This window comes from Pundamilia nyererei, unplaced genomic scaffold (genome assembly GCF_000239375.1).
Source record: "Pundamilia nyererei isolate P.nyererei 1_Seehausen unplaced genomic scaffold, PunNye1.0 scaffold00031, whole genome shotgun sequence".
NCBI lineage: Eukaryota > Metazoa > Chordata > Actinopteri > Cichliformes > Cichlidae > Pundamilia > Pundamilia nyererei.
The window spans coordinates 1,016,943-1,023,492 of record NW_005187432.1 but is presented as its reverse complement, the minus strand read 5'-3'; positions in this window follow the sequence as shown (position 1 = coordinate 1,023,492).

Sequence of the window (6,550 nt, the reverse complement as noted above, 5' to 3'; positions counted from 1 at the left end):
GATATTGCAAGGGATCAACATATGTGGTAAAGTTGCAACCCTCGAGCAAAATGCATGCACTTCGTGTCATGAGGTGCAGGGCCAGCTACTCCCTGACGAAAACAACACGTTCGGCATCCAGTGTATGACTGAAAAAGGCGAGTGGCTGCCAGACACCGGAAACCCGCTGTTCCAACATGGCACCCTCTGCTACGTCCAATGCGTCAGTGGTTAACGCGATCTCTGCTGAAGGAAACGGGTGGGCCAGCAGGGTGGCATTAGCTAGCGCAGACTTGGCCGTGGATTACGTCTGGATGCATTCTGGGAGCCAGTCAACAAGATCTTTGGCTGTTTTACCTTTCAAGGCAGCGTAGAGCGGCTGTAGCAGGTGGGAAGCTCTGGGGAGAAAGTGGTTGTAAAAATTGATCATCCCCAAGAACTCCTGCAACACTTTAACCGACGTGGGATGCAGAAAAGCCGAAACGGCCTGGACCCCATCTGGCAACAGGACCACACTATCAGCAGAAATGCGGTGCCCCAGGAAATCCAGGACATGCAACCCAAACTGGCACTTGGAAGGGTTGGAAGCAGAGAAAAACATGGTGCAGATGGGACTCGTGCTCGCTCACCGAGCAGCTGGCCACCAATATATCGTCCAGGTACACGAAAACGAAAGGCAGCCCCCGCAAGACAGAGTCCATCAGCCTTTCAGGCCAAACAGCATGCACAAAAACTCGAATAAGCCAAAGAGGGTAATGACAGCGGTTTTACAAACGTCTTCGGCGTGCACGGGAACCTGGTGATACCGCGGCACCACGTCAATGTCAGAAAAAATTCGAGGTCCCAGTGAGATGGGCGGAAAAATCCTGAATGTGGAGGTGGGGTAACGATCGTTCTCCGTGGCATTATTTAAACGGCGAAAATCTCTGCATGGCCGCCGCCGACCGTCTGCCAACACCCAGGTCTGAGAGGGAGAGAAGCTTTTCGGCTCGCTCCGCATCAGAGAGGGCATAGCGCTGAAGAAGCAGTTCCTTAAAGGCGGCATATTTCCCTTGAGTGGGTGGATCCTGGAGGAGGGTAATTGCACGACAGGTGGCTAGCGGGTTGAGCGAGGCCACCACATGGTGATACTTCGTGTCGTCAGTCGAGATGACACGAAGGGGGAACTGAGCCTCCACATGCACGAACCACAATGCGGGATCATGGAGCCAAAAGTCCGGCAGCTTCAGCGCCACAGCAAACTTAGCTGCAGCAGGAGGTGGAGGACCTGCAGTCGTTGTTGTATCCAGACCAGAGCCGGTGTCATCCTCAACCTGTAACATGTTTGAGTCTGGGGTCACCAATGTGGAGGTAAGCACAGACAACACGGGAGCTTTTAGTTCTCACTCCAGCTTTATTCCTCTCTTCACATCAACTGAATACATCGCCACAAAACTCAGCAACACATTTCCTCAACACTGGGTGTGAGTGGAGCCCTCTAGTGGTCCACCACAGCATTAAAATTTGAAATTGCGTTAATTGTGATGACAGCGCCAACGTTGACAGCTATAGTTTGATGGTTTGTTTTTATTTTGGGAGCTGGTTATTAGGCGCTGCTCCAGCCAGCCAGAGAATCCCCGCTGCCCCGCCCTCTCCTCCCTGGAGTGGAAGCCCATTAAAATTTTATGTTAATCAGACTCTAGACTTTGTCAACTTTGTCAAGTTGACTTTATCATTCCAAAAACTACCTCTATAAATCAACTTATATAATGGAAAGCATTTCCATATGCTTTCTATTAGCATTAAGTGTTTTTGTCAAACTAATGTAATTAGTTCATTTTTTGTTGTTGTTGCATTTTTTCAGTGTGAAAATGCATTATATGTACAATGATATTTTTAGATTTTGTTCTATTTTTATATCATACCTTTTATTTCTACATGCACTTAACATTTATTGTTCAAAATCATTAAATCACTATCTATTAATTTTCTACAGTTTTACCAATTTCAGTGAATAATCTTAAAAGATATACAACTAATATAACTCTGAAATCTGTGAAATTACCTTATACCTTTTCATAATTGACTAATACTTATAATTGCAAAGATACTCGTATCGATATTGAACCGTTTGATACAGTGATTTCGGTTCGGTACGCATATGTATTGAACAATACAAAATTTTTAATTTATTTTATCAACTTTTCTTCTGACGATGCTGTCTGTTTTGAGAGCTCAGTGGATCTGCGTTCGACTACTCCGCCTAGGCTGCACTGTCGAGCGCTGATTCACTGAGCGCAGGGCAAGCTAGCAAGAAAGAAGCTAAAGCTCATTGCAACATGGCAAATTGAACCTCCCCCACCCTCATTCAGATCTGGCCTTTGGAACCATTTTGGTTTTCATGTGAAGTATGACCCTGAAGGTAAGCACGTCATGGACAAAAGTAAAACAGTATGTTGGATGTGCCACGCAATGCTCAATTACATGGGTGGGAACTAGTGTGTTAGCGCAGTTTGCTTGTTAAGTGTTGACACCGTCCAGCCCCACGCAAGGGGCGATCTGCGGTAGCTTGTTAACGGAGATTTGCCGTGTTGTGGCGTTAACGTCATTTCAGATTAATGCTGACAGCACTAGTGGGAGCACAACGAATATGACTGCACATTTACGCTGACATCATCCTAGTGCAAAGACAAGTGGAAGCAGACAAAAACAACAAGCACGCATGCTACAAACTTTACCCGAGTTGTTTAGACAGCCGTTAGCTCATGATTCTCCTTATGGGGACCTGATATGTTTAATATGCTGCTGAGAGTATACCCCAGAAGAAGCGTATAGTATAGCTTTTATTTTTGGAAAGAGACATTTCTCTGTAATAAACGCTTTTCCAAAGATGAGTGATTTCTCGATCAGATAGATTAATTTTTTTATTACTTTGTTGTTTCAGCAACATTAAATTTAAAAACTGTACTTTTGAGTTAAAATATATATTTATAATTTTAATAAATGACAAATTACAAAAGCATGAACATTTTTTTGTATCGAAAAAATATTGAACCGTGACACCAAAGGATCAAACCGAACCGTGAATTTTGTGTATCGTTGCACCCCTAATAATTAGATGTCATGCACAAGAAAAAGAAAGATCTAATTTCTTTCACCAGATTTTTTGTGAAAAGTTCCTTAATTGCACAACATATCAGTTATTAACAAATCCATGTAAAAATAACAGAAACTACTTGTTTTTTTTTATCATTTTCACTCAATTTATGAAGTTTTGACTATAATCTTTTATAATCATGTTTAGTTTTTAAATGACTTTTTGTGATTTTGTTAGAATTTCATACATTTAGAAATATATTAAACTTTGTATGAAAAGTGAAGAGAATTTGTAGAAATCCAACCCAAATTGTGAAGGTCTGTGACAAAGTGGATGAGCAGTTGCAATGGTCTCCTATTGTCCCATATGTGTTGACCTTTTTTGCACATTATACACATTATTCTGTTTCTATTTATTTGCTATGATTTGCTATTTGTTAAGTAACATTGTTGCATTCACTATCCCGGGTTTTGTTTGTGTAAGCGTTCTGTTGCCGGCAAATCAAACATTCTGCAAATTAAGGCAAAATACTCAGTTACATGTTTCTTTATATTTTATTATGTTACAGATTAAGTCATTTGTTCATACTTTGTTCTGTCTTTTCAGTGGTACTGGCTGGGCTAATTGGAGGGAAATTGATGGCCCTGTTTAAAGCCAGTCTCTACCAGATTCAGAGAGAGGAGAGGAGAGGTGAGCTGTGTTGCCAGGTCCGTGGTCCATGGTCCATGGTCTGTTTTCTGTTGAGTTTTGTTAATGGAATTGATTTGGGGGAAGTCTTGTTAAGTTACACATTAAATTAACTTCACTGTAAATAAATTGCTCACCTCTGGAAACCTGAAATGTCTGCGTAGTCTGCTTCCCTACCTCCTTCCTTGATGTTCCAGTCTGACTACTTCACAAGGTCACGAATTGTTGAAGTTTATACTATAAGTTATCCTGCTTGTGCTATTTTGTTTTATTCCTTCAACAGAAAAAGAATTAGGCCAAGATTGGCAGAATCAACCTAAGAAACTCTTGCAAAAGGAGATCTTAAAAGTTTGAAAAATGTAGAATTTGAAGGTATAGTCTGGAAGATTTGTTTTTTCCAATGTATTTCTTAATTGAGGACTGTTTGGTAAATATCATTTAGTTCCATTATTTCAAAAGACATCATGAATCTCTACAGCAGATAATATATACAAAATAAACAAACAATAAAATAAAGATGTAATTTTAATTTTGAATTATATTGTTTATTCAAATGTGCAAAGTGTTTTGAGTGATCAGTAAGACTAGAAAATTTGCAGTACAGCAATGACTTGAGAGACAAAACCAAACCAAAACATTTATATAATGTTTGGAGTTTATATGAAGTAAAGATGTATGGCAACAGAAAAAGCTGGCCTTAACATAGCTGACAAAACTACTTTGTACTACATCTAAAAATTTTTAGAGCCATCTGTGTGGCTTTACTCCATTGTTTGAATTCAATTTAGTTTTATTTATACAACGCCAAATCACAACAACAGTCGCCTCAAGGCGCTTTATATTGTAAGGTACTCCCTACAATAATACATACAGAGAAAAACCAAACAATCATATGACCTCCTATGAGCAAGCACTTTGGCGACAGTGGGACGGATAAACTCGCAGAACCAGGCTCGGGGAGGGGCGGCCATGTGCTGCGACTGGTTGGGGTGAGAGAAGGAAAACAGAATAAGACATGCTGTGGAAGACAGCCAGAGATTAATAAGTATTATTCAGTGCAGAGGGGTGAGTGAGAAAGTTGACTGAAGAAGAAACACTCGCTTCATCATGGGAATCCCCTTGCAGCCTATGCCTATTGCAGCATAACTAAGGGAGGATCCAGGGTCACCTGGTCAAGCCCTAACTATATGCTTTAGCAAAAAGGAAAGTTTTAAGCTTATTCTTAAAAGTAGAGATAGTGTCTGTCTCCCGAATCCAAACTGGAAGCTGGTTCCACAGAAGAGGAGCCTGAAAGCTGAAGGCTTTCCCTCCCATTCTACTTTTAAATACTCTAGGAACAACAAGTAGGCCCGCAGTGCGAGAGTGAAGTGCTCTAATGGGGTGATATGGTACTACAAGGTCATTAAGATAAGATGGGGCCTGATTATTCAAGACTTTTTATGTGAGGAGCAGGATTTTAAATTCAATTCTGGATTTAAGAGGAAGCCAGTGAAGGGAAGCCAATATAGGAGAAATATGCTCTCTCTTTCTAGTCCTTGTCAGTACTCTTGCTGCAGCATTTTGGATTAATTGAAGGCTTTTCTGGCAGTTTTTAGGACATCCTGACAATAATGAATTACAGTAGTCCAGCCTGGAAGTAATAAATGCGTGAACTAGTTTTTTAGCATCACTCTGAGACAGGATATTTTTTAATAAAATAGGTCACTTGCCCAGGTGACTTGCCAAAATTCAGCAATGGTGCTGCAAATCGCAAACAGATTCACATTTTTTCCCTCGATACCTAGTGGCTGCCTGCAGCACCAAAGGACTTTGTCGGTGACGTCTGCCTCACCCTAGCAGCACCTGTCCCCAGAGTCAGTTGGCCTCATACAAACTCATTATCATGTTCTGTGTTGTGATTTACTTTTGTTTGTGTTTGACAAGTTTTGTTGACTTGCGACATTTGTCACAAACCATGTCTTAGCTGTTTGTGGAGGCAGACAACTACATGTCATCTGAGTGAGTGAGCACATGAAAACCCATTGAAGCTATGTCTCGATGTATGCTTCTTTTTTTCTTTTTTTTTACTGAACATGCCCTACAAAGCAGATTCAAAACAAACACATTCATTAGAATTAAAATTTAGATTCAAATAATTTTTGTATTCTCATGTACTAATACTATTTGATTATTATATTAATATAGCACAAGGTTCAGTTATCTTTGTACAAAAATAGAATTGTCTTTCAAGGAGCTTCGTTTTACTTTTTTACTTTGAGTACATTTTAGAGCCTGTACTTTTTCACTTATACTTGAGTAAAGAAATTTCTTCAGTACTTCAACTTTTACTGGAGTATGTTTTAACACAGATATCTGTACTTCCAAAGAGTCTTTGCTTCTGCCAGACTTGTGCCTAAAATTTACTTATCTTTACTCTACAGAAGAAAATCTCCACTGCAAAAAAGTTGCCTTAAGAACAATTAAATCAGGGGTTGTCAAGCATAAAGCCTGGGGAACACTCTAATCCAGCGCCACTACATGGCTGTGGAAAATGTGCAGGAGGGCATAAATTTTGTATTCAACAAGAAAAGAAAATTGTTGAACCTTTTCTGCAATTTTACACATTTATTTCTTACAATTTTAAGTCAAAAGAGTTATGCTGGCAGAGTTGCAATATGATTTTGTTTTAAATCACAAAACAACAAAAACAGCTTCAATACAGTGTCTTTTAATAAGGGAAATATGCTCATAAACACTAATGAGGAATTACAAATGTCACACTAGCTGTGAACACATCCCACACAGTGTCATATAAAGCATTTATCCAAT